The sequence below is a fragment of the Thunnus thynnus genome, chromosome 13 (genome assembly GCF_963924715.1).
Source record: "Thunnus thynnus chromosome 13, fThuThy2.1, whole genome shotgun sequence".
NCBI classification, from domain to species: Eukaryota; Metazoa; Chordata; class Actinopteri; order Scombriformes; family Scombridae; genus Thunnus; species Thunnus thynnus.
This window is the reverse complement of record NC_089529.1, coordinates 31713234-31741071: the sequence shown is the minus strand read 5'-3', so window position 1 is coordinate 31741071 and position 27838 is coordinate 31713234. Positions and strand designations below refer to the sequence as shown.

The following is a 27838-nucleotide window of genomic DNA, read 5'->3' as shown; positions in this document are numbered from 1 at the left end:
TCAGACCTGAGAGAGTGTGGCATCGATATCACAGCAGCCTCAGTGTACTCAGGAGTGTTCACACAGGTCTTTAAAGAGGAGAGAGGGCTGTACCGGGGCAAGGTGTTCTGCTTCGTCCATCTGAGTGTTCAGGAGTTTCTGGCTGCTCTTCATGTCCATCTGACATTCATCATGTCTGGAGTCAATCTGCTGGCAGAACAACAAACAACATCCCAGAAGTCTGAAACTAAACAAAAATATACAGAGCCACATTTCTACCAGAGTGCTGTGGATGAGACCTTAAAGAGTCCAAATGGACACCTGGACTTGTTCCTCCGCTTCCTCCTGGGTCTTTCACTGCAGACCAATCAGACTCTCCTACGAGGTCTGCTGACACAGACAGGAAGTAGCTCACAGACCAATCAGGAAACAGTCAAGTACATCAAGAAGAAGATCAGTGAGGATCTCTCTGCAGAGAGAAGCATCAATCTATTCCACTGTCTGAATGAACTTAATGATCATTCTTTGGTGGAGGAGATCCAACAGTCCCTGAGATCAGGAAGTCTCTCCACAGATAAACTGTCTCCTGCTCAGTGGTCAGCTCTGGTCTTCATCTTACTGTCATCAGAAAAAGATCTGGACGTGTTTGACCTGAAGAAATACTCTGCTTCAGAGGAGGCTCTTCTGAGGCTGCTGCCAGTGGTCAAAGCCTCCAACAAAGCTCTGTAAGTGCACAGATAGTTATTTATTGATTGATTTATTGATTTATTGAAAAGATATTCAAAGAAATATATTCAAGATGGGAGAAAAATACATTTTTAAGAATGTTTCCACATTTGTTCTCCAGACTAAGTGGTTGTAACCTCTCAGAGAGAAGCTGTGCAGCTCTGTCCTCAGTTCTCAGCTCCCAGTCCTCCAGCCTGAAAGGGCTAGACATGAGTAACAACAACCTGCAGAGTTCAGGAGTGAAGCTGCTGTCTGCTGGACTGGAGAGTCCACACTGTGCACTGGAAACTCTCAGGTCAGAATTCATCAACCTGCACAACTGATCACCATTTAAACTGTGATTTATATGACTTGATAAACACCTGGACATTTTCTCTACTCAAATTATTTTCAGACCAGTTGTGTGTTTAGACCCTGTGAATAACTTTCTACTAATATATTTCCATTTGTTTTGTTCTGTCTCCGCTGTTGGAACCTGAAATACCAGAGAGGAGTTTTAGATTCAAAAACTGAATGAAGAACTGTGTAATTGGCCCAAAGTAACACAAATACAGACAGTAATTCAGTGACCAGTGTTTTGGTAACAGTTATAGTTTCTTTTAATTTCAGTGCAGTATCTGTGCTGGGATGATAGTGATTTTTAGGCACAATGGTGATATGACAGTGCACCCCAGCTGTTATGTGGTTAACCACCATTTAATTCTTCTTTTGTTTCAAACAACCTTAAAACTCATGATTAATGAAACTGTATGAAGTAGAGTCAGTGAGTATGAGTGACTGAGTCAGAAATGCTTCCTTGCTATTAGTTTTTATATTTATTTCCACGACCTTCAGGCCTTATATGCCACATTAGTTAGGATTCCTGTTCTGTATTCAACTGTGAGCATCTGAGATGGAGTCATTTACCTCTGTGACGTGTTGGAGGTTTGAAGTTTTTACAAGCTGTAGTCAGAGTTTGTCACCTGCAGCTCTTCATCTTAGCAGCTCATTGTGGCTGCTTCTTCTTTTACTATTCTTTATTTAGACCTATTTTTAGCAGTGAAGAGTTAGCAGACACTAACATCATGTTGACTAAGACTACAGAAAGCTGGAACTGCCTCACAATACAAACCTTACTGTGGTTGGCCATTTGAATTTAGAAGTAGTAACTGGAAGTATTAAGTTTAACTTTAAAGATTACAGAAACATACTCGTGATGAAAGTAAGAAAGACACTACCTTCCAGTCCTGCAGTGATCTCAGATCATGTGACATATATGTTGTTTTGTGTGTCTGCAGCCTGTCAGGATGTCTGATCACAGAAGAAGGCTGTGCTTCTCTGACCTCAGCTCTGAGCTCCAACCCCTCCCATTTGAGAGAGCTTGACATGAGCTACAATCATCCAGGAGACTCAGGAGAGAAGCTGCTGTCTGCTGGACTGGAGGATCCACACTGGAGACTGGACACTCTCAGGTATGGATAGACAGGTGGACTCTCTCAGGTATGGACCAACTCAGTCTCACAGCAATTCGTGAAATAGTCATGCAATTTAATCTATCTATTCGTGTACATTGACACGATTTTTCCATTTATTTCGTGACAGTCAGCACAACTTTCAAACTAATGTATTTCAATTGGAGGTAGGTTTTGTTCCTGCAGCAGGTTTGTCAGTTGGGACTCGGGAGCTCAGAGGCTGGATTGTTTGTTTCTCATATGCTATTCATTTTTAAATTATAACCGCTACATCACTCAACATTTAATCAAAATATTTTATCCTTGTTTTTATTTTTTTACTCTAATATTACCAGTCTGGTGGTACCGGGGTATTTTCCTCACTGTCATTTTAATATCTTTAACATTTCTCAACACTAAACAAGAAGGTGTCCTTGATAACTCAACAATATGAAAGGTTATGACCATCCCTTTTAATTATTTCAGCTTTGATTGTGAGAAATCAAGTTTTCTTGTCAGTTTTGGATGATAGTGGCAGCAGTTACGTTAGCCTACCCATGATCCTCAGCGACCGTTACTATGGTGACGATGCCAGCAAAAGCCGTGACATAAATTATATTCAGTATAACATTATACAGTACTGAAGATTGGTGGTTACAATCAGGAACAACATACTGTACTGTACATTGAAATGTAAAGAATATATTTGAATTTGATTAAATTATTATTATAATTTGTGAGCCAACGGGCTATCTATAGGAAGGTGCGAATTTTGTGACAATGAGTATATACATATACATATATATTCTTGAACAAAGAATTCATACACTTAGACACACACACACACACACATATATATATATATATATATATATATATATATATATATATATTATCAGAGGAGGCTGGTCCATAGAGGCAGAGGACGTTGCTCATCTTCTATTTTTGAGAGGCAACAGGGAGATCAAAATATAAAAAGAATACTTGGTTGAAATGAACCATTACCAAATTTCATTATCATTTATAAAATATTTATTCTCTCTTCGTTGGAAGAAATCCATTATTGAAATTCTGATTAAAATGCTTCAACAGGGACACCTGCAGGGCAGGAGGAGAAAGAGCAGTGTGTGTGAGGTGGTGGTGGGGAGCAGTGGGGGGGGAGTGGGGGGGCAGAGGAGGACGGGCTCCTGCTGTCCTCCTCAGGGTGGATCTCTTACATCAATTTAAAGTACTTCATTTTTTTTCATGCTAATCTATGATTGGCCAAGACATGTAAAATGACGTTCCAAGGGAGGACGTCCTCCCTAACCAATCAACAACCAGAATACAATATTGACATCACTTTGGTCCAATGATAGTTTCCAGATTTCATCTTCAGTTCTCTACAACTGTAACGTACATGAGTGTGACGAACTGATAAGAGAAGAAGAGCAGTAAGATATAGATAAATTGATAGAGTAGCATATTAGAAAATAAATTATAACTTGCAAATTACAAACTATATTTTTAAACGCATCAGTAAAACATTACATCTCATTTAGGCCCTTTCAACAACCAAATTTCCCTCAGCGGGACTATGGTGACGTGCTGCTGCTCTGAAGTGAACTCCTCCCAACAACAATAGAAAGTTAACAACATAATTTAAATGAAACAACCAGGAGAGTTAGCTTGTTTGTCATTGTTGCTAATGATATCAGACTGGTTAACCAACAGCCACAAAGTTCTGTTAACTAACAAACAAGATGACCAACAGCCACAAATGGATGTTATGACATGAATACTTCATCTCCATGATAGAAAGAAGAAGACATCAGATAACGTGAGTCAGATACAGCTTCTCTCTCTCTGTCTCTTTGGTTGCTAATTTCATCTCTGATGGTTAAATGTCTCTGTGTGGCTGTTGTGTGAATTTATCTCCTTAACCAGAATGCAGCAGAGATCATATAATGTGCTGTAGGTAGTTTGCTTGTTGAAGTTACAGTGAGCTGTCTGGACTCACTCATTCATGTGGAATTGATCCAGTTTTTAATTGAGTGGTTGTTCAGTCACCTGTTGATGTTGTGTGATTAGTGACTGAGTGTGCAGGAGGTCTGGCTGCTTGTTGTGACAGTTTCTTCAGTTGGTTTTTAAGCTGAGTCGTATATTGAGTAATAAGCTTAAAGTAACTAGAATAACAAGTGTTAACATGTCAGCTTTGTAGACTATATTTTATATGTGATGCATATAGATCAGAGTGTGTAAGTCATGTATTTGATACATGCATTAATACTTTCTGATGTGAACCTACACTTTTAGATCTGTGAATGTTTTTAGTGTTCAGTCTTTCTAGTATTCAGCACTGATCTGTTCCTGTATCACATTATAAGCTTTGTGGTACTTTATATATTTCTGTATACTAAGAAAATACACAGGAAACACGTGTAAATCATGTGATTTGTTGTCTGTTTCTGATGAGAACATAAATCTGTTGTCACAATAGAACAATACTATAGATTTGAATTTTACTTTGTTGGTAAAATGACACATTGTGAACCACTGCACGGCTAAAATTAGCTCTTCTTTGTTTAGAAACAATATGTATATGCTAAATGTCTTTAAAGAAGCAGCCTTTTCACCACTCAGGGGTTTTTGTTTTTGAAAGCAAATTGTTTTATTGGCATATAAAACTGTCCCCCCCCCCTCTGATTTCATCAGCTGGGGAACAATAATATAGTTTGATGTGGTTTGTTGTGAGATTCCATGTTGGTTTTTCTCCTGTCCTCCCCAATATTTTGAGTCACCAGCCGCCACTGATATAACTATATATATATTATATATGTTCAGACGCAGCGCTAGAGTAAATCAATAGGACGGGCATTTGATTTTCATGAGGGGGCACAATGCATTGTATATTTGTTTAACCTGTTATCAAACAAGTTGAACACAGCTTTGGACGGAGGATACACAGACCCCCGGTCCTTGTGAAAGAAAACTGAATAGTAGGTTATCATTTTATAAATCTTTTGTTTATATGTTGCAAATGTTTTTAAACTAAGGGGTCAGTGGTTGTTGTCAACTGAATGTGATGTAATGTCTTTGTCATTTTGGTATACATGCTGGTGAAGAAATCCTGCTCCTAGTCTAGTTGAACTCTTGAACTTGTTTCTATCTGAGGGCTGCTTGCTGACCTCTGGGGTTAGCTAGAGATATCTTTGTCTTAAGCCTGCTGTTTTAGAGACTGTGTGGATCATGAGGTATCTAGACAAGCTAAAGTTGAAGGATGTCCATGTTTGAAGTTATTGATTGACCATGAGGTCTCTGTTAGATCATATGACCATACTTGTTTGTAAGAAGGTGTAACAGTTTGTGGAAGTGTCTATTAGGGACCAGACTGTTTTAGCTTTCATTCTGCAGAGGTATAAAGCTGTCTGGTTTGGCTTAACAATCTTTAGAGAAAGGGCCGGCTGAACAACATGCTTTCTCTCCAAAAATACAAGATGATTGTATTTTTGTTTGTGTTTGGACATTTGTATAATTGTTACTGATGGTGTGATGGATTGTACAGCGTCTACAACTGCGTCAACAAGTAACAATGTTTAATGCTTTCTTTATGTCTCTGTGTGGTTCTTGAGCAACGATAAAACATTTCCACAACATCCTCCCGCCAGTTAAAAAGGAACAAATTTAGTCTTTACAAACAGAAATGATGTCTGTGTTAATTTGCATATAGAGCGAGGAAGTGAGATCCGAATAACAAGTGGTCACTCAAGACGCAAGTTAATACCAGGTGTAAACAGACGTACTTGGAGCTGTCCACTTGTGATCGGATCACCTGAGACGCATGTTAATACCAGGTGTAAACAGACGTACTTGGAGCTGTCCACTTGTGATCGGATCACCTGAGACGGATGTTAATACCAGGTGTAAACAGACGTACTTGGAGCTGTCCACTTGTGATCGGATCACCTGAGATGGATGTTAATACCAGGTGTAAACAGGGACTAAGATGCAAGGAAAAGAAGCAAGTGAGGGAAACGTGGATGCAATTTAAGAGACTTGAGATGCAACCAAGGAAACAAAGCGAGGAGAGAGGAAACAAGAACATTTGTTTTTAGAGACATGAGACGTCCTTTCCTCTGAAGTGTCACATGAAGCGACGTCCGTTTCTGATGACGGCGGCAGCTGATCACAGCTGATCAGCTGTCAGTCAGTTTTAACAGCTGTAGAAACTTCTGATTAATACTAATAAATGTTCACAGTTATCACTGCAGCAGCTGTTTCCTCTCTGCAGCTGTTACCTGTTTAACAAACATAAATAACAACCTGCATTCTGCATTTATACTGTGTCCTGCTCAGAGGCACAGGAACCATTTCTACTCACAGAATGCGTTTATATTATTTATTGATTATTTGCATCTGTATTGTTTGATATTCTGATAGTGAATTCATTATTTAATAACCCAGAATATGATCAGAGTGTCTTTTGAACACTGGAAAATATGTATTTGGCTAAATGTTTCAGGGAAAATGGAAATGATGTAACTCATATCAAACCCGACGCTCAGGAATTTTCAGCCTCACATGTGACTGAATGTAAATGAGGATAAATGATGTAAAATATAAATGTGTTGAACTGTTATTATGGATCAAATTAAAGTCAGGGAGAGTCTGTCTGTCAGCAAGAAACAGTTTAATGGAGGAAATAACATCATGAAAAGACAAATCTTTCTAATAAGAGACTTGAGATGTATGTGGGTGCTTTTCATTAAGCTAACTCTATGCTTCCTCGCGTCCTCTCTCCTCCGTGACCCGGAAATCGATCTCTCTCCGCCATCATGGAGGATCTTCCGATCCCTTAAATGCACCTGGAGGAGACGAGGAGCGAGGAGAGAGGAGGCTCCTGGAGGAGCTTAGAGCCAGGAAACACAGGTGTATCCTAGTGGAAGTGTTTTAACGGACGGCAACACCCCTTTGATCCAAAGTGTGTATTGATTGGTCAGCTGATCTGACGGGACAGTAAACAGTCGGCTGTTGTTGTAATACAGCAGATCAGGAAACTACCTGTGGAGAAGGAATGAAAGCACAACAGCAGCTGATCATAGCCTATTTATTTATAAAATAAAGATGACTGAATCATGAATCAATCATTAAAACTTTCTACTATTTCTCTTCATGAGGCAAAAGGCTTCTCCTTTCTTCTTCTGTGTTTCAGAGCGTCTCAGCTCCTTCAGGAAAACATGACGTCACACAGCTGCGTCTCCTATAAAACCATCCTGAGCCTGAAAAGCACGTCAGACTTTCACAAACTAAATAAGCAACATTTTATTTAAACATATTCTGCAGGCTGCAGCTGTTTCTATTGTTCCTTTATGTGGGTTCTGTTCTTTCAATAATTAACAGGTTTAAATTGTCTGTTTGTGTCTCATTCTGTGACAGACAGACGCTGCTATAGATCTATAATCAAATGATTAAACACTGGAACAGTTATCAGCTGTTTTCCTTCCAGCTATCAATATGTAGAAATGATTAAGTAACAGTGTAAAGTCTTCATTCATTGTACATGAATTTTAAATGCAAACTTTAGAGTTTAAACTGTTACTGAGTCATTTCTATTGCTGACTTATTCATATTTGACATTTAGGGTGAAGTGCGTCATGACAACTTGTCTCCTCAAAATGATGCTGGAGTGAGCGACGACGTCCCGTTTGATAAATTAAATTCCTCCGTCCTCACGTCTCTCTCTCATCCTTGCTGGGAGAAGAGACGCGAGTGAGAGAAACCAGGAGACACGTTAGCGTAATGAAAAGCATCCAAGTATCCCAGAATGCATTTCACACCAACCGGCAGCGATGGCGGAGACTTTGAGTCAGGCTAAAAGCTGTTGTAACTTGAATTGTAGGATTAATAATATGTGACTTTATGAATTTTTAATGTTTTCAGGAGAGAAAGTAACATGTAGATTCCAACATGTGGCCAGTTTATCCCAGTAACTCCAGTCTGTAAACCTGCTGGGATGTGTTGGGAGATGTTTGGACCAGCCGCTCATCTCAGCTGCTAGCAGCCCGACTCCTGAGATGATCGGCCGGTCAACATGTGGTCATCCCGGGGAGAACATGATCCATGAACTGATCTGCAGCTCTTTGCTGATTCACCGCTGGCTCTAATGTCTCCGCAGCATTTAGATATATGATATAATTCCTTCTGGAAGATAAATGTTGGTCTCACACATGAAATCTAACAATTGTAGCTGCAACATTAGTTTGTCTGAATGTAAAGTGAAGCTTCGTGTTTTTACTGGACAGAACAGCAGCGCTGCCTCTGGAGCTCCACATGTACACATATCACCACATTTACACACATATACATGGATTCAAATGAACAGATTCATTTCATTTATTTTATTAAGCTACATAACAGTTTAGATTTTTATTATAGCTACATTACAGACTGAATAACATCATTTACTGCATCTCTCTGTCAGTCAGGTTTTTGTTTTGTGAGATAAAAAGTGTTAGTGGAGCTTTGAGTTGAGATTATTTTGTCACAGTACAGTCAGGTAGGTGTGTTGAAGCTGAGCTGTTGCTGTTCCAGCTGCAGAATGATCTACTGCGTCCTCTCGTCCTCACAAGTTTGTACTACTGAGTCCAACTTGCCAAGTCTGAACTAGCAAGTACACGAGTCCCAACTTGGTGTATTTGGTATTGAGAATATATCAAGTACGTCATATATAAGATATATGCACATATTTTTTCCAGCTGGCTGAGGAGACCATTATGCATGCAAGCATAGATTGTACTAAATATGATCAATAAAGACAATATATGAAGGAAGAACTCAGGAAGACTGGACTTCAGGAGCTCAGTGTTAAAACTTTAATGAACCTGCCAAGTGGGTGCAGCAGTAGTTTTCTTTGAGTTTATTAGACAGACAGGATTCATGTGTAGGATTTAATCTCTGGTCCACACCCCGGAGCAGAAGGTGGCGGTAATGCACCTAATACGCTGGTTGACAACCGCCGTTATAAACCAAAAAGAAGAAGTTTTTTTTTTTTTCCAAACATAGTGATACCTCCTGTCAGCCGAGGGGTTTCCTATCTGTGCAGCCGAACATAGCAGCTCCTCCGCGGACTGTTTCACCCTGACGGTCCCGGTGTTTCCTCCGCAGGCTGCACTTCACTCAGCTGCCCGACAGACCCGCTGCTTCTTCCCGCTTTAACCTGAATAACAAACCGGGGCTCGGTGCTCCGGTTGGATCCACATGGAGAGCCGAGGCTAACGTTAGCTGAGAGGCTAGCGGAGCGTTAGCCGCAGCATGTTAGGAAGCACAGCCAGCTAGCACAGCCAGCTAGCACAGCCAGCTAGCACAGCCAGCTAGCACAGCCAGCTAGCACAGCCAGCTAGCACAGCCAGCTAGCACAGCCAGCTAGCCTCAGAGAAACAGAGAAACAGAGAGAGTAGTTGGCAGTTACACGTTTCTTTTGGCATTAAGTGCATTTAGAGGCTAAATGATTTAGCAGCAAGATGGACGGTGGATAAAGAGGAAGGGTGGAGCAGAGAGAGAGAAAGAAAAGTAAATAAACGTGCTAGCTAGCTAACGTAGCTAATGTTACTGATGCGTCATCATCGTCTCGTCAATGCTAAAGCTAATTAGCATATGTAGTCTAGTTAATGTGGTCAATATTATTATAAAATTCATGTGTTTTGGTGAAAGTTTCAGTGAGTGAGTTCATACTTTGAGCTGATAATTTAAAATGATTGAGACAACACAACGTCTTCTGTCACTATTCAGGCTGCTGTCATTTGTTGGAACTTAAAGATGTGTGTTATTTAATGTTTGTGTTGGTTAAAGGACTATTTGAACCTTTGATGGGTAACTGTTAGTGTATATCAGTAAACTGAGGAGGGTGTTGTGCTCTTGCTTGTTTCTTTTTGAAGGTGTAGAGAGCAGCGTTGGTGCCACAGTAGTAGTAGTGTCGTCTCCCTCCTTAATGATATGTACCTTTGGTTTTATTTCAGCTTCATAACACTACATTGTACTAAGCAGCTGTTGGCTCATTAGTTTGTTATTCACATGCACTAAAATTCAGCAGAATGCAGGAAATCAAGTCTTTGTAAGTAAAGTTTTCCTAGTGGGGACCCCCAGACCCCCCACTGATAAACTGGTCTGACTGGAGCTATATTTCCCAGCCTGAATGATTTTCCCAGTCCGGCCCTGCTGTATAATGTTATACTGAATATAGTTTATGTCACAGCTTTAGCGTCTTCACCATAGTAACGGTGGCTGAGGATCATGGGTAGGCTAATGTAGCTGCTTCCGCTATCGTCCAAAACTGACAAGAAAACTTGGTCACAACCTTTCATGTTGTTGAGTTATCAAGGACGCCTTCATGTTTTATGTTGAGAAATGTTAAAGATATTAAAATCAACAGTGAGGAAAATACTCATACGCAGCGCGTCCTCTCCGGTCCCACCAGACTGCTAATATTAGAATAAAAACATGAAAACAAGGATCAAATCTCTTAAATAAATGTTGAGTGATGTAGCGGTTATAGTTTAAAAATGAAGAACAAATGAGAAAAAACAATCCAGCCTCTGAGCTCCCGAGTCCCAACTGACAGAAAAAAACCTGCTGCAGGAACGAAACCTGCTTCCACCTGAAATACATTAGTTTGAAAATCCTGCTGACTGTCACCAAAAAAAAGGAAAAATGGTGTCAATGAACACGAAGAGATTAAATTTAGTGAATATTTCACTGATTACTGTGAGACTGAGACAGACAGGTGGACACTCTCAGGTACAGACAGACAGGTGGACGCTCTCAGGTGAGGACAGACAGGTGGACACTCTCAGGTGTGGACAGACAGGTGGACACTCTCAGGTGTGGACAGACAGGTGGACACTCTCAGGTGTGGACAGACGGGTGGACACTCAGGTGAGGACAGACAGGTGGACGCTCTCAGGTGAGGACAGACAGGTGGACACTCAGGTGAGGACAGACAGGTGGACGCTCTCAGGTGAGGACAGACAGGTGGACACTCAGGTGAGGACAGACAGGTGGACGCTCTCAGGTGAGGACAGACAGGTGGACGCTCTCAGGTGAGGACAGACAGGTGGACACTCTCAGGTGAAGACAGACAGGTGGACACTCTCAGATACAGACAGACAGGTGGACACTCTCAGGTGAGGACAGACAGGTGGACACTCAGGTGAGGACAGACAGGTGGACGCTCTCAGGTGAGGACAGACAGGTCGACACTCTCAGATGAGGACAGACAGGTGGACACTCTCAGGTGAGGACAGACAGGTGAACACTCAGGTGAGGACAGACAGGTGGACACTCTCAGGTGAGGACAGACAGGTGGACACTCAGGTGAGGACAGACAGGTGGACACTCTCAGGTGAGGACAGACAGGTGGACACTCAGGTGAGGACAGACAGGTGGACACTCTCAGGTGAGGACAGACAGGTGGACACTCAGGTGAGGACAGACAGGTGGACTCTCAGGTGTGGACAGACAGGTCGACACTCTCAGGTGAGGACAGACAGGTCGACACTCTCAGGTGAGGACAGACAGGTGGACACTCAGGTGAGGACAGACAGGTGGACACTCTCAGGTGAGGACAGACAGGTGGACACTCAGGTGAGGACAGACAGGTCGACACTCTCAGGTGAGGACAGACAGGTGGACACTCTCAGGTGAGGACAGACAGGTGGACACTCAGGTGAGGACAGACAGGTGGACACTCTCAGGTGAGGACAGACAGGTGGACACTCAGGTGAGGACAGACAGGTGGACTCTCAGGTGAGGACAGACAGGTGGACACTCTCAGGTGAGGACAGACAGGTGGACACTCAGGTGAGGACAGACAGGTGGACACTCTCAGGTGAGGACAGACAGGTGGACACTCTCAGGTGAGGACAGACAGGTGGACACTCTCAAGTGTGGACAGACAGGTGGACGCTCTCAGGTGAGGACAGACAGGTGGACGCTCTCAGGTGAGGACAGACAGGTGGACGCTCTCAGGTACAGACAGACAGGTGGACGCTCTCAGGTGAGGACAGACAGGTGGACTCTCTCAGGTGAGGACAGACAGGTGGATGCTCTCAGGTGAGGACAGACAGGTGGACTCTCTCAGGTGAGGACAGACAGGAGGACACTCTCAGGTGAGGACAGACAGGTGGACACTCTCAGGTGAGGACAGACAGGTGGACGCTCTCAGGTGAGGACAGACAGGTGGACAGTAAATCAGCTCAAACTCTTGAGACTGCAGCTGATTGTCAGCTGTAACCATCATGCAGGAATGTTCCACCTGTGTGAGAGGAAATAACTTGTCAGTCGTCCAAAGATTGTTGAGGAAAGACAAACAGAAACAGGCGGTTTATCATTTTCATGTTAGTGTGAATCAGTTTAAACAGTCCTGTCATCTGTTCACAATACAAACTGCTGAGTCTGACAAGAAAAAGTCTCATTGTTGACATGATTTGACTTTGAGACGCCTGTTTCTGATTGGCTGAATGTAGCTGCTGTCGATAGTCGTGGTGCGACGTGATGTGATGGACGGTTGTGTTGCCTAGCAACAGCAAAGCAGCTCAGTGTGATGAGGATCAGAGCTGCTTTTTCTAGAGTGATGTCATGTCCATGTTTGCATGCTGAAAGAGAACGTGCTGCTCTGACCCCCCTCCTCCTTTCAGGCTGCAGCCTGCTGGAGTCCGATGGTTGACACCAGGTCTGAGGAAGTGTAAGTGTGTTTTTCATTTCATTCATCAAAACAAAGCTCATTCACATCCTACTGAGGATGAAGATGATGTCATCATCAAACAGATGATCGATCAATAACTGCAGCTGTATTGTGTCTCGTTCTCTCCATCAGATTTCTGTCGACTCACACTGGATCCAAACACAGTAAACAGAAACCTCAAACTGTCTGACAACAACAGGAAGGTGACACATGTGGAGGAGGATCAGTCATATCCTGATCATCCAGACAGATTTGATCACTGGCCTCAGCTGCTGTGTAGAAATGATCTGACTGGTCGCTGTTACTGGGAGGTCGAGTGGAGAGGAAGAGTTAATATATCAGTGAGTTACAGAGGAATCAGCAGGAAAGGAAACAGTTATGACTGTTGGTTTGGATGGAATGATCAGTCCTGGAGTCTGTTCTGCTCTGATGTTGGTTACTCTGTCTGGCACAATAACAGATCAACATCCATCTCCTCCTCCTCCTCCTCCTCCTCCTCCTCCTCTGTCTCTAACAGAGTAGCAGTGTATGTGGACTGTCCTGCTGGCACTCTGTCCTTCTACAGAGTCTCCTCTGACACACTGATCCACCTCCACACCTTCAACACCACATTCACTCAGCCTCTGTATGCTGGGTTTAGGTTCTGGTCATATGGTTCCTCAGTGTCTCTGTGTGATCTGGAGGAGGAAGAGTCTCCTCCTGTTAGAGAAACTTTCTCACTGCTGACCAGATAGTTCAGTCTGTACAGGATCACACACAGCTGATGGTATTTAGTACCAACATGATCTCTCACTGTTTGTAAATGTAAACATGGTTTCCACATGATTGACAGTTTGTTTGTAAAATGAATCAAATGATAAACTGAGTCCAGTTGTTGTTGTTTTCTGTTGTTAGTGTATTAGAAAGGCTTGAACTGTAATGGGATAATGGGAATGGGATCTTCACAATGTTTAGTTGTAGTTCTTCTAGTAGTTTCATAGTAACTGTGTTACCTGATTCCTTCACTTATTTAGAGATCACATGACAAATGATGGTCAGAACAACAGGCCTCCTATTGGCTGGTTAAATTAACACCTCTAATGGTGAAGGCTGAGGCTCAGCAGCTGGAGTGTGGCTGCTTTTATGCTGCGTTCATATCATATTGGAATGATGCTAATTATGAGATTCTGACTTGTAAATAGAATTCAGGTCAACATTCAAGTGGTAATTATGAAGTGGAAAAGCTGAAAGCTCTGATATTTACTGGATATGGTGGATTATTGTCAATAACAGTATTTTTGAGCCTCATTCCACCAACTTTGTAATCATGCAGCCGTCTTGATTTGTTGTGTGACATGAACGCTGGCGAGTTGTAAACATGGGAATCTTTCCCGCCTCTACCATCCATCCCATATGATGTGAACACAGCATTAGAGATGAGAAGTCCAGGAGCTGTTGTGTGTTTCTGACATACAGGAAGTATTTAGTTTTTCTCTGGAGTGTTTATTTAGTTCCTGTGTAGAGAATAAAGTTCATGATGATCAGTAGCTGATGTTAGTTTTCTCCATTTATTTTTGTGTGTGTGCATGTTAATTCATATCTAATTTCATGTAGTAGATTGAAGGTATTTGACAGTTTCAGGACTGTTTAAAGTGTCAGTTTAATGTGTTTAGCTCACATTCAGTCTGACAGCTGTTGTTCAACATCAGACACACATTATTATTCCAAGCAGAGTATTTTTATATTCTTAAAACATGTGCGGAGGATCTTTAAAGTTCAGACAGTCTGTGACGACACAACTGACGTCAGTTAAAGTCTGTTTTGATTTTTTACATCCACTGTCAAACTTTTTTGGCTTTTTTTGGTCAGAGCGACTCAAAAACGATGAGTTCTGATGGTGTTTATTGATCAGATTGATGGATTGGACTCATGTTGTACAGACACACGGTGAGATACATAATCAAAGTCTAAAAATACATCAAAGGAACTTTACAACATATCTGATATACTGTGTAAACTTTGTAAATGTGCATCACATAAGATAGATGATGTGGTTCAGTCAAACTGCTGATGTGAGAGTGGAAGAACAAAGTGGTTTTAATGGTTTTAATGGTGACACGCTGTAAAGAGACAGTTTGATTTCTGATGGTGAATGAAAAGACTTCATATAAATATGTTTAATAAGTATGTATTTGAACACTGGTGGAGTTTATTGATCCACTGGATGTGATTATTTCAAACATCTTCTATATACAGGTGAGAGTGTTGAAGGTTACAGCATTTATAAATGACTTTAAATTAGATGAGAAATCATCCAAAACAAAGAAAAGTGTTTTCTCTGCACTTTATTGTTGTAACAAAGACTTTTTCTTTTAACCTTCAGTTGGTTTTTAAATAAATAAGATAAATCAAGATAAAATAACTTCATTTATTATTTATTTTCATATTTCAAACCAGGCAGCAGGTGTTGCTTTGTGTATCTGCAGCCTGTCAGGATGTCTGATCACAGAGGAAGGCTGTGCAGCTCTGTCCTCAGTTCTCAGCTCCCAGTCCTCTAGTCTGAGAGGGTTGGAGGTGAGTAACAACAACCTGCAAAGTTCAGGAGTGAAGCTGCTGTCTGCTGGACTGGAGAGTCCACACTGTACATTGGAAACTCTCAGGTCAGGATTCATCAACCTGCTCAACTGATCATCATTTAAACTGTGATTTATATGAATTGATAAACACCCGGACATTTTCTCTAATCAAATTATTTTCAGACCAGTTGTGTGTTTAGACCCTGTGAATAACTTTCTACTAACATATTTTCATTAGTTTTGTTCTTTCTCCGCTGTTGGAACCTGAAATACCAGAGAGGAGTTTTAGATTCAAAAACTGAATGAAGAACTGTGTAATTGGCCCAAAGTAAAACACATACAGATAAGTTATTGAGTGAACAGTGTTTTGGTAACAGTTATAGTTTCTTTTAATTTCAGAGCAGTATCTGTGCTGGGATGATAGTGATTTTTAGGCACAATGATGATATGACAGTGCACCCCAGCTGTTATGTGGTTAACCACCATTTAATTCATCTTTTGTTTCAAACAACCTTAAAACTCATGATTACTGAAACTGTGTGAAGTACAGTCTGTGACTGAGAGTGAAGGAGTCAGAAATGTTTGTTTGTTTTTACATTTATTTCCACAACGTTCAGTCCTTATATGCCACATTAGTTGGGATTCCTGTTCTGTATTCAACTGTGAGCATCTGAGATGGAGTCATTTACCTCTCATTAGTGTTTTACACGCCTTTGGTGCTGACGTGCTGACGTGCTACGGTAAGCGTATTGTATCATTTCCGGTTGCCGACTGTGTATACTGATAGCGTTGTTGCTGCTCTCATCTCAGTTGATTTTCCTATATATATCACATTACTGTGGATTAATATCTGCTGTATATTTAAACTTTCGCTAGTTTTACACAAGCACTCTCAGCGCCTTTCTCTTAGCGACTTTTCTCGCTAATCGCACAAGTTGTTAGTCACTTTAGCTCTGCAGCTAGCACTAGCAGCTAACTTAAACTAAGCAGTTAGCGATGGCTTCTCTCTCTCCCTCTCGTTCTCCTGCTCTCTCTTGCTCGGTGTGCCAAATGTTTAGTTATTCCTCTGCCTCCTTTAGTGATAGTGATAAGTGTAATAAGTGTAGTCTATTTGCAGCACTGGAGGTAAGGCTTAGTGAATTGGAAGCACGGCTCCGCACCATGGAAAAACAATCAGCTGCTAATATAGTTAGCCAGCCCCTAGTATCCGGTGCGACCTAGCGTAGCTCCCACTCCCCCGGTAGCTCCCGAGCAGCCGGGAAGCCAGGGCGGCTGGGTGACTGTCCGAAGGAAGCATAGCCCTAAGCAGAAGCCCACGGTTCACCACCAACCAGTTCATGTTTCTAACAGGTTCTCCCCACTCAGCGACACACCCACTGAGAAACAAACTCTGATTATTGGCAGCTCCATAGTCAGAAACGTGAAGTTAGCGACACCAGCAGCTATAGTTAAATGTATTCCTGGGGCCAGAGCGGGCGACATTGAGTCAAATTTAACACTGCTGGCTAAGAACAAACATAATTTTGGTATGATTGTCATCCATGTCGGCGGCAACGACTCCCGATTACGCCAATCGGAGATCACCAAAATTAATGTTGAGTCGGTGTGTACATTTGCAAAAACTATGTCGGACTCCGTAATTTTCTCTGGACCGCTGCCTAATCTGACCAGTGATGACATGTATAGCCGCATGTCACAATTCAACCGCTGGTTGTCGAGGTGGTGTCCAGCAAACGATGTGGGCTTCATAGATAATTGGCAGACTTTCTGGGGAAGACCTGGTCTGATTAGGAGAGACGGCATACATCCCACTTTGGATGGAGCTGCTCTCATATCCAGAAATATGGCCAAGTTTATTAGTAAACCAAAACCATGACAACCCAGAGTTGAGACCAGGAGGCAGAGCTGCAGTCCTACACGCTTCTCTGCGCTTCCATTAGAGCAGTTACCCACCCAAAACCACATAGAGACTGTGTCTGTCCCCCAACCACATAAATCAATTAAATCCAAAGTAAACAAAAGAGGAGTCATTCATGAAAATCTAGTAAAAATTAAAACCACTACTGCAATAGTACAACAAAATAAGATAATTAAATGTGGACTCTTGAACATTAGATCTCTTTCATCTAAAGCAGTTTTAGTAAACGATTTAATTTCAGATCATCGTATTGATTTATTTTGTCTCACTGAAACCTGGCTGTGTCATGAAGAATATGTCAGCCTTAATGAATCCACTCCCCCCAGTCATATTAATACTCATATTCCTCGAGACACTGGCCGAGGAGGTGGAGTTGCAGCCATTTTCAACTCAAGCCTAATCATTAACCCTAGACCTAAATTTAATTATAACTCATTCGAAAGCCTTGCTCTTAGTCTCTCTCAGCCAACCTGGAAAACTTTGCAGCCAGTTCTATTTGTTATAGTGTACCGTCCTCCTGGCCCGTACTCTGAATTCCTATCTGAATTCTCAGAGTTTTTGTCGTATTTAGTCCTTAGTACAGATAAAGTAATTATAGTAGGTGATTTTAATATTCATGTGGACGTTGATAGTGACAGTCTCAGCACTGCATTTCTCTCATTATTAGACTCAATTGGCTTCTCTCAGTGTGTAAATAATCCCACTCACCGTCTTAACCACACCCTAGACCTTGTTCTAACTTATGGGATTGAAATTGAACATTTAATAATTTTTCCACAAAATCCTATTTTATCAGATCATTTTTTAATAACTTTTGAATTCCTATTACTGGATTACACACCATTAGACAAAAATGTCCTCACTAGATGTCTATCTGATAGTGTTGTAGATAAATTTAAGGAAGCAGTTCCGTCAATACTGAATTCACTGCCATGTCTCAATACTACAGAGGACTCTTATGTTAACTTTAGTCCCTCCCAAATTGATAATCTTATTGATAGTGCTGCAGGCTCACTAAGACAAACACTCGACTCCTTCGCCCCCTTAAAAAAGAAGATAATAAAACGTAAGAGGTTAGCTCCATGGTATAACTCCCAAACCCGCAAATTAAAGCAAACATCGCGAAAATTGGAAAGGATTTAGCGTTCCACCAAAGTAGAAGATTCTCGCTTAGTCTGGCAAGATAGTCTTAAAACATATAGGAAGGCCCTCTGTAATGCCAGAGCCGCCTATTACTCAGCATTAATAGAAGAGAATAAAAACTGCCCTAGGTTCCTTTTCAGCACTTTGGCCAGGCTGACAAAGAGTCATAACTCTACTGATCCATGTATTCCTATAGCTCTCAGTAGTAACGACTTTATGAGCTTCTTTAATGATAAAATTCTAACTATTAGAGACAAAATTAACCACCTCCTGCCCTCAACAGGCACCGTTCTCTCCCCAAACACAGGAACCTTGGTAACGGCAGTAAATCCTGACATATATTTGGACTGTTTTTCTCCAGTAGACTTGTCTGAACTAACTTCAATGATTTGTTCAGCTAAACCATCAACCTGTCTCTTAGATCCCATCCCAACTAGGCTGCTTAAGGAAGCCTTACCCTTAGTGAGCACTTCTTTACTAGATATGATCAATCTGTCTTTAGTAACAGGCTATGTACCACAGTTCTTTAAAGTAGCTGTAATTAAACCTCTTCTTAAGAAGCCTACTCTTGATTCAGGTGTTTTAGCCAATTATAGACCTATATCTAACCTTCCATTTCTGTCCAAGATCCTTGAGAAAGCAGTCTCTAATCAGTTATGTGACTTTCTACATAACAATAGTTTATTTGAGGATTTTCAGTCAGGATTTAGAGCGCATCATAGCACAGAGACAGCACTGGTGAAAGTCACTAATGACCTCCTAACTGCATCGGACAAAGGATTTGTCTCTATACTTGTCCTGTTAGATCTTAGTGCTGCATTTGACACAATTGACCATCAAATCCTTTTGCAGAGACTGGAACATTTAATTGGCATTAAAGGAACTGCATTAAGCTGGTTTAAGTCCTATTTATCAGACCGATTTCAGTTTGTACATGTGAATGATGAATCCTCCGTGAAGGCAAGAGTTAGACATGGAGTTCCACAAGGTTCTGTACTTGGACCAATTCTATTCACCTTATATATGCTTCCTTTAGGTAATATTATTAGGAAACACTCCATAAATTTTCATTGTTACGCAGATGACACCCAATTATATTTATCAGTGAAGCCAGATGAACCCAATCAGTTAACTAAACTCCAAACATGCCTTAACGACATAAAGACCTGGATGACCTGCAATTTTCTACTACTAAATTCAGATAAAACTGAAGTTATTGTGTTTGGCCCTAAACACCTTAGAAACACATTATCTAATGATAAAGCTACTCTGGATGGCATTACCCTGGCCTCCAGCACCACCGTAAGGAATCTGGGAGTTATCTTTGATCAGGATATGTCCTTTAACTCCCACATAAATCAAATTTCAAGGACTGCCTTTTTTCACTTACGTAATATTGCAAAAATCAGGCACATCCTGTCCCTAAAAGATGCAGAAAAACTAGTTCACACATTTGTTACTTCTAGGCTGGATTATTGTAATTCCTTAGTATCAGGCTGCCCTAACAAGTCTCTAAAGACTCTCCAGCTGGTCCAGAATGCAGCTGCACATGTATTGACTAAAACTAGAAAAAGAGACCACATTTCTCCCATTTTAGCTTCACTACAGTGGCTTCCTGTAAAATCTAGAATAAAATTTAAAATCCTTCTCCTAACTTACAAAACCCTTAATGGTCAGGCACCATCATATCTTGAAGAGCTCATAATACAGTATTATCCCACTAGAACACTGCGCTCCCAGTATGCAGGCTTACTGGTGGTTCCTACAGTCTTTAAAAGTAGAATGGGAGGCAGAGCCTTCAGCTATCAGGCTCCTCTTCTATGGAACCATCTACCGGATTCAGTCCGGGGTGCAGACACCCTCTCTATGTTTAAGAGTAGGCTTAAAACTTTCCTTTTTGATAAAGCTTATAGTTAGGGCCGACCAGGCGCGCCTTGGATCAGCCCTTAGTTATGCTGCTATAGGCCTAGACTGCTGGGGGACTTCCCATGATGCACTGAGCTCCTCTCTCCTCCTCCTCCTCTCCATCTGTATGCATTCATGTAACATCAATGCATGTCACTAACTTTGCTTCTTCCCCGGAGTTTTTTGTGCTTTCTCATCTCACAGGAAAACCTGACCCCCGGGCCGAACCTTCGCGGTCCTTCACAGTCCTGATGGCATCCTTCCCTGGCTGTTGCTGCTTGTGCTTGTTGTTGTTGTTGTTGTTGTTGTTGTTGTGATTGTTTTTCTTCTGTCCCCCCTCCCCCTTTCCCTCTCTCTTTCTCTCTCTCAACCCAACTGGTCAAAGCAGATGGCCGCCCACCAAGAGCCGGGGTCTGCTTGAGGTTTCTACCCATTAAAGGGGAGTTTTTCCTTACCGCTGTCGCCAAGTGCTGCTCATGGGGGAATTGTTGGGTCTCTGTAAATTAAAAAGTACGGTCTTGACCTGCTCTATGTGAAAAGTGCCTTGACATGACTTCTGTTGTGATATGGCGCTATATAAATAAAGATTGATTGATTGATTGATTGATGTGACGAGAAGGCCTGGCTTTCAGTCTCTGCTCTAATTCATCCCAAAGGTGTTCTATTGGGTTGAGGTCAGGACTCTGTGCAGGCCAGTCAAGTTCATCCACACCAAACTCTCTCATCCATGTCTTTATGGACCTTGCTTTGTGCACTGGTGCACAGTCATGTTGGAACAGGAAGGGGCCATCCCCAAACTGTTCCCACAAAGTTGGGAGCATGGAATTGTCCAAAATCTCTTGGTATGCTGAAGCATTCAGAGTTCCTTTCACTGACTCCATCCTCACGTCTCTCTCTCATCCTCGCTGGGAGAAGAGACGCGAGTGAGAGAAACCAGGAGACACGTTAGCGTAATAAAAAGTATCCCAAAATGCATTTCACACCAACCGGCAGCGATGGCCGAGACTTTGAGTCAGGCTAAAAGCTGTTGTAACTTTAAAAAGGGCCAAGAAGAAAGGGGATATTTAGTGGAAATAAACCTAAAGAACAATGAGGCAGAACTAATTACAAACATCACAGTAACATTTCAGTAACTATACAGTAACCTGCTAATAATAAGGTTATATCATGTTTTTATTTAAAACAGTAATATGGTGACATTAATGGGGTAATAGCCTGATAATAATGATGTAATATGGTTCATATTTTCTAAATATTATGGGCTACTATCAGCGTCATACCTTCAAATGACATCACAGTTCTTGGACGTCTAAATCAGTGATTATCAGATTAACCTGCTGAAATTCTTCGTCTCTCATGTTCCAAACATGAACTTTTGTTTTGAGGTAAAAGTGTAAAAATTCTTCTTTTAATGCTGTGATTTGTTACCTGGAAACACGTCTGCTAGTTTCTGTGTAATAGCCATGAATCAGTGCTGCAAAGTGCATAACTACATATTTCTACTTCATTTCACGGTGATATTAGATTAAACCAACAGCAACAACCCAAACCAAGAGGTACAGTGATCACCTGGAAACACAACTGGTAGGCCTAACCCTTCCACTGTTAACTCAACACAACATGTGCTACTGTTGATGAAAAGTTCCAGAAATATATGCTGCCTATGGACATATTTCACTCATCAAACTTCAGCTTCAAACAAGCCTTTTAAAAACATGTTTTTTATTATTATGGTATTTTGAAGTTAAAGAAAATACATCATTTTTTTATCTTAGGTAACATGAAAGGAAGCATTTAGCAGCTGATTCATGGCTGTTACACAGAAACTACCAGGTGTGTTTCCAGGTAATCATTATGTCTCTTGGTGTTGGTTTCATCTCATCACAATCACCAAACATCACCGTCAAATGAAGTAGAAACTGGTAGTTTTGCATTTTGCATCTTTAGATGTGTTTCACATTATTATCTCTTTATTTTTGGCCCCTTATTATCTAATATTAGCTAGTTATAGCCATTGTTAATACCAAGCTTTTACATGTTAATTAGCATTATTACTAGCTGGTTATTATCAAATATTACCCACTATTACCTTGTTATTACCCAGCTGGAAGGTAAAGTGCTGCCACAAATCCTTCCAGCAGACACCAACAAAACTGCGTCTACGGTTCAACCTCAGTTTAGTCTCACTGGTGAAGTTTCTTACTGGATTTAAACCAGTTCATTTGTTCAATCTTTATGGTTTTAATTGATATGTTTGTCAGTTGATACATATATATGTGGTTCTTGAGAAATAATAATCAATCTGTCCGTTGTGAACAGACACGTTTTGAACGGGCTCTGCACTAGTTCTAATAAAAAAAGAACTGTTAACTATTATTATTCTCCATTTCTTAAACTGTGCTGGTGTGTTTTTGTATTTCAGGATTGTATTGATTAGTTTTTATGTTGAATGTGTTTCTTTATGTTTCTTTGTCTTTTAACATCTTGGGACCATGTTGGAAATACGTGTTTTCACTGTAACATGTTATCACTTGGATTTCTGTTTTGTGTCTGTAATCCATAAATAAATAAATCATATCACAAACATAACTTTGCTCCAACAAATGTTTCTATATACAGGTGAGAGTGTTGAAGGTTACAGCATTTATAAATGACTTTAAATTAGATGAGAAATCATCCGAAACAAAGAAAACTGTTTTCTCTGCACTTTATTGTTGTAACAAAGACTTTTTCTTTTAACCTTCAGTTGGTTTTTAAATAAATAAGATAAATCAAGATAAAATAACTTCATTTATTATTTATTTTCATATTTCAAACCAGGCAGCAGGTGTTTGCTGCTTCTTCTTTCTGTACTCGAGGCCATTTTCAGGAAGGTTTCCCCAAACTGAGCGTGTGCAGAAGTTTTCCTGTCTGTTGAACAAGTTGAGCTTTTAGCTTTGATTGTAAATGAAACTTCAGTCAGAAAGTTTTACAGCTGCAGGAGTTTAACAGTCTGCTGATGTTCAGAACAGATTCTGTGGGCAGAGAAAGAAAACTAGTATCTAGTGGGACTCCACTGAGAGAGGAGACAAATGTCATATTTCCATCATGTTTTCCATTGTGTGGTTTTATTCCAGCCCATTAACAATCATCAGGAGGGCAAAATATTAGGAACACTTTTCAATATAACACAGTCCAGTACAGCAGCCCCACTACCACCTCAATAATAAATATAAAATACAATTATCACCTTTCTGACAACGTCAACAACAACTGAGAATGTAGAAGCTTTGTAAATGTAGAATCGATGGCAGAGCTGTTGTGTTGGATCGCATCAGACTGCACAGGTGTTCCTAATAAAGTGATCTCCAGTCATTGTACATTTAGAGTCTGGAGGGTTGTGAGGTCACAGGTCACGTTAGAAAAAGCCTTCAGGACTGGAACATGGGCTGTGTGGGAGTCGGTCCTGATGAGATGTGATATATCAGAGTTGAGGCTAACATTAGCAGCTCTGGAAGGTTTACCTGAGATCAGCTGCTCGTCATCTTGTAAAAGTGAAACATGTTGAAAATACAAACAGTTAAGTATCAGTCTGATAATTCAGCAGTTTTTCTGTATGAAGTGTCTGAATGGTTTTTGGGTTGTGAGGAATTTAATGAGATTATTCAGTTTGATTTCAGTGTTCGTTCACTTGACATGTTAAGAGTGTCGAGTCATTACTGGTGTAAATATAACGAGAATTAAATGAAGCTGCAACTTAAAGCAGCTTCTGTCTGTTTGTCTCCATCTAGCAGCAGAAACCTGAATCACAGTCTGGTGATTTAAACATCACAGCTCAAATAACAATAACAACAATAATAATAATAATAATAATAATAATAATAATAATAATAATAATAATAATAATAATAATCAATAGATGTCGACAGTCTGATCTTCTCTGGTCACAGAACTGAACTGGGATCAGCGAGCAGAAACTGGTTTGATGGTCTGAGACCACGTTCAGGCTCACAGGCTGTTAGAGGTCTGTTATATATTCTGGAGTCAGTCAGTCCCAGTTAGAGATGTGGCGGGAAACCTTTTTACAATAAACTGTGGTGAAACATTGTTTCTGACTGTGATTATTGTTGTTTTCAGAGACACTGTGAACACAGAGCAGCTGTTCTGTCTTCATCAGCAGTTTGATTCTGTTCAGACACGACGAAGCAGCTTTCTGCTGCTCACAGGCAGAATAACCAGAGAAGCAGGTCAGATCAGTCCAGATCCAACATCTCTGCTCAGGACTTTCTATATTAACCTGAGCTGCCAACACACTGAAGAGCAGCAGCTTACAGGTCTGAATGTTCTCTGCTGCTGTTTGTTACTGATGTGCCTTTTATAAATGAATTGAACTGTTAACACTTCATACAAAGTTCAACACTCCAGTATTTGAATTAGTTAAATAAGCTCCGACCTTCAAATCCATCCATTTCATCAGGAAAAATTCATGAATTTCAGACTATGAATGTGTTTCTATAAGAAACTCTGAGCTGCATTTAAAGTGATTTCCAGTCAACAAGCTGCTTTTCTTTACTGTTTAAACTGTATTTAATCAACTGTTTTCAAAGCTGCAACACACAGAATAATATTCAGTCAATAAAACACAAGCTGATCTTTGTGTCATTTATCTGTGTTTTAGCACTAATAGCAGGATTTCAGGAACTTGAATGATTATCATGATAATACTGTTAATCATGATATTTTGACCTGTGATAGTCATAGTGTGATATCAGCACATCCTCAGTCCAAGTCCTGCTTTAAAGGTAAGTAATACAATTTTAAAATCAGCTGTAAAATGTAAATGAAACCAGTGAAATGATGCTGATGGCTGAAACGTGTTTTCTGAAGACATTAAAACAGAAACACAGTTTTAAAAAGTCCAGGTTCAGGTTTGGATTTGAGGTTTAATTTAGAGACAATAAGTAAAAGTTCTTCTCTGTGGCATCGATAACAAACTGTCTGAGTGTTCGGAGCCTCCAAACAACAACAAAATGTTATCAGGAGTAAAAAATGAAGCGATTACATCAATAAAACACACAGTTAGTTCAAAAATGTAAAAATGTCAATCTGTATACTTTTTCTTTTAACCTTCAATTCATTTTTAAATAAATATAAATAAAGATAATAATATTTACATAAAGATAATTCAAGATAAAATAACTTCAGATGCTTTATTTCATTTGTTATAAATGATTAAATGTTTGTGAAATATGGAATAATTAGAAGAGTAAACCAAATGAAGTTTTAATTGAAAAGTATAAAACTTTATATTTCTTTTTACTCTACTAAGAAGTTTTGACTGTTTTTCAGGTTTCGGGTCTCTGTAGTTTAAAGTGATTTATATATAATATATATATTATAATATATATAAAGTATAAATACAGTATAAACTGTATATGACAACATTTCAGAAAAAATCAAACTTTGTCTCCTCCAGGCTGTGAAAACAAAAAGACAATAAAGACTAAATCTATTGAGAAAGAAAAGTGAATATAAATCTATTGTAGATGTGTGACACATGTTTTTAAACTAAGGGGTCAGTGTTTGTTATCAACTGGATGTGATGTCATGTCGTTGTCATTTTGGGCATACATGTTGGTGAAGAGATCCTGCTCCTAGTTCAGGGTTGCCAACTCTCACGCTTCACGCTGCCCAAACTATTCTCACACCAAAACATCGCCACAGCAACAGAGATGAACAGTCACAGTCTTTTTGCTAAAGAGTGATGCTTAAACTAGGCGGATTATTTTTGTACAGTTATACACAGGGCTGTAACGGAGACTAAACGCACATAAACGCCGTTTAACCACCTCCTAAACTCTGAAACAGCGTTTACACAGAAAGCTGTTCAAGGCTCAGAGCGGCTTTCTACCGCAGCTTCTGTTGTATCTTCTGGGAGCGCTCGTTTTGTTTTCCGTTTGAACTTTGTATCCTTGTATGAGACACGGAGACAGCTGTTACTGTTAACGAGGGGTGACCAACAATCCACCGCCCGCTCCTGCTGCGCGGGTCTTTTAATCAAACAAACCCTCCGTGCTGAAGCCAGCAGGCAGACGAATGAATCAGAGTTCAGAGGATCATATATGACATTAACTGACGCGCAGCATCAAATAATAATGTCAGAAAAAGCAGCACAAAGTAAGAAGCTAGAAAAACTCTTCAGCAAAAAGTGGAGCTAAAGTTCTTTTAAATTGACATCAGTGATTTAAGCGTCCAGTTTATCTATCTGTTGCTGCTTTAGCCTGACTGTTACTTTACAGTAACGTTAATGTTAATGTAACGTTAGCTTGATAGTTTAGATAGATGGGCTGATGATGCATCCCCGCTGTGTGTTTTGTCCACAATGTCTGTAATTAACATCATACAAGTTAAAGTTCTGCTTCATGCTCACTCAGATTTTGAAAGGAAGGCTTTTTATATTTTCAGAGTGAGTGAAGGAATCAGGAGAGAGGAGACAGAAGTGAGGAAGAGTTGCAGGATGTAATAATGTTGAAAGGAAAACAAGCAGAAAGTAAAGAACTTTCAAAAAGATTGAAAGAAAAAGTTTAAGGATGAAAGAGAAACACAGAGGCCACGCAGGCGTCATCTGATAGACACCAACACATTCAAAGCAGGAAAACTGGTGAGGAAATTACAGCTGTATCTAGATGAATTACTGTTCTGGTAAATATTTTAAAGGCACAATCTGTTATTGGAATGTAGAGACATCCCACTAACAGAAGTCAAAGAACAAGATTGAAACCTGCTATAAAATGACTTTTCATTCAGGCTGAATGAAATGATTGGACGGGATTATTACAGGCCTGCAACCGTCACACATACTGGATTTTCATTTGATTTATTGATGGCTGTCGGGATGTACAGAGAATTTCAACAACTATAACAAAAATGCTTCTAAAATACATTAGATACCCTAGCTTTAAGGTAAGCCTATAATTCAGATTGTATTGGCTGCGTTACATATTGTATGTCGTGATATGACAAATTAGTTGGCAGATTTACTTCATCTAAGTGTCCTGCCATGAAAAAAATAGTGAAGAACACTGATGTACATATTTGGCTGAGTGACTGTGTGTGTGTGTGTAAACCCTTGTTATTGCCTTTTAACTTGTGAACATTCAAATAAACGTTGTAGTTTTGATATCGGGAACAACACATCTTTGACTTTCATTAGTGAATGAACCTGTGTGCCCTTTATTGGATTAGTGTTTGTCTACTACTGTGGTGTAGTCAGGCTGTATCCTTAAATCTGAGACCTCCCGCTCCCACCACATGTGTAAACTGCATACTGTTTTACACCCTGATGCTCAACTGAGTCCAAATACGTGCACGTGATTAAGTGTGTGCACGTAGTCCTGATTAAGCCCATGGCACCAGGACCTGAAGCAGGCAGTTCATGGTGAGAAGCCCACCAACATCCCTGAGTTGAGACTGTTCTGTGAGGAGG

General features: G+C 40.4%; 1 protein-coding gene across 6 annotated transcripts in view; it reads left to right on the top strand.

The window, feature by feature from the left end:
- Window positions 1–27838, top strand: part of LOC137196216 (NLR family CARD domain-containing protein 3-like) — a 138453-nt gene that overhangs the window by 77017 nt on the left and 33598 nt on the right. The window contains exons 2-4 of one of the 6 annotated variants that reach the window (XR_010931227.1): window positions 5902–10907; window positions 11782–12852; window positions 12985–13084. The exons of 3 other annotated variants lie outside the window; for them this stretch is intronic. The gene's annotated coding sequence lies outside the window, so the exon portion shown is untranslated. Of the gene's footprint in view, window positions 1–5901; window positions 12853–12984; window positions 13085–27838 lie in introns of those variants that run through there. 2 more of the 6 variants (XR_010931228.1, XR_010931226.1) reach the window with 2 other exon arrangements.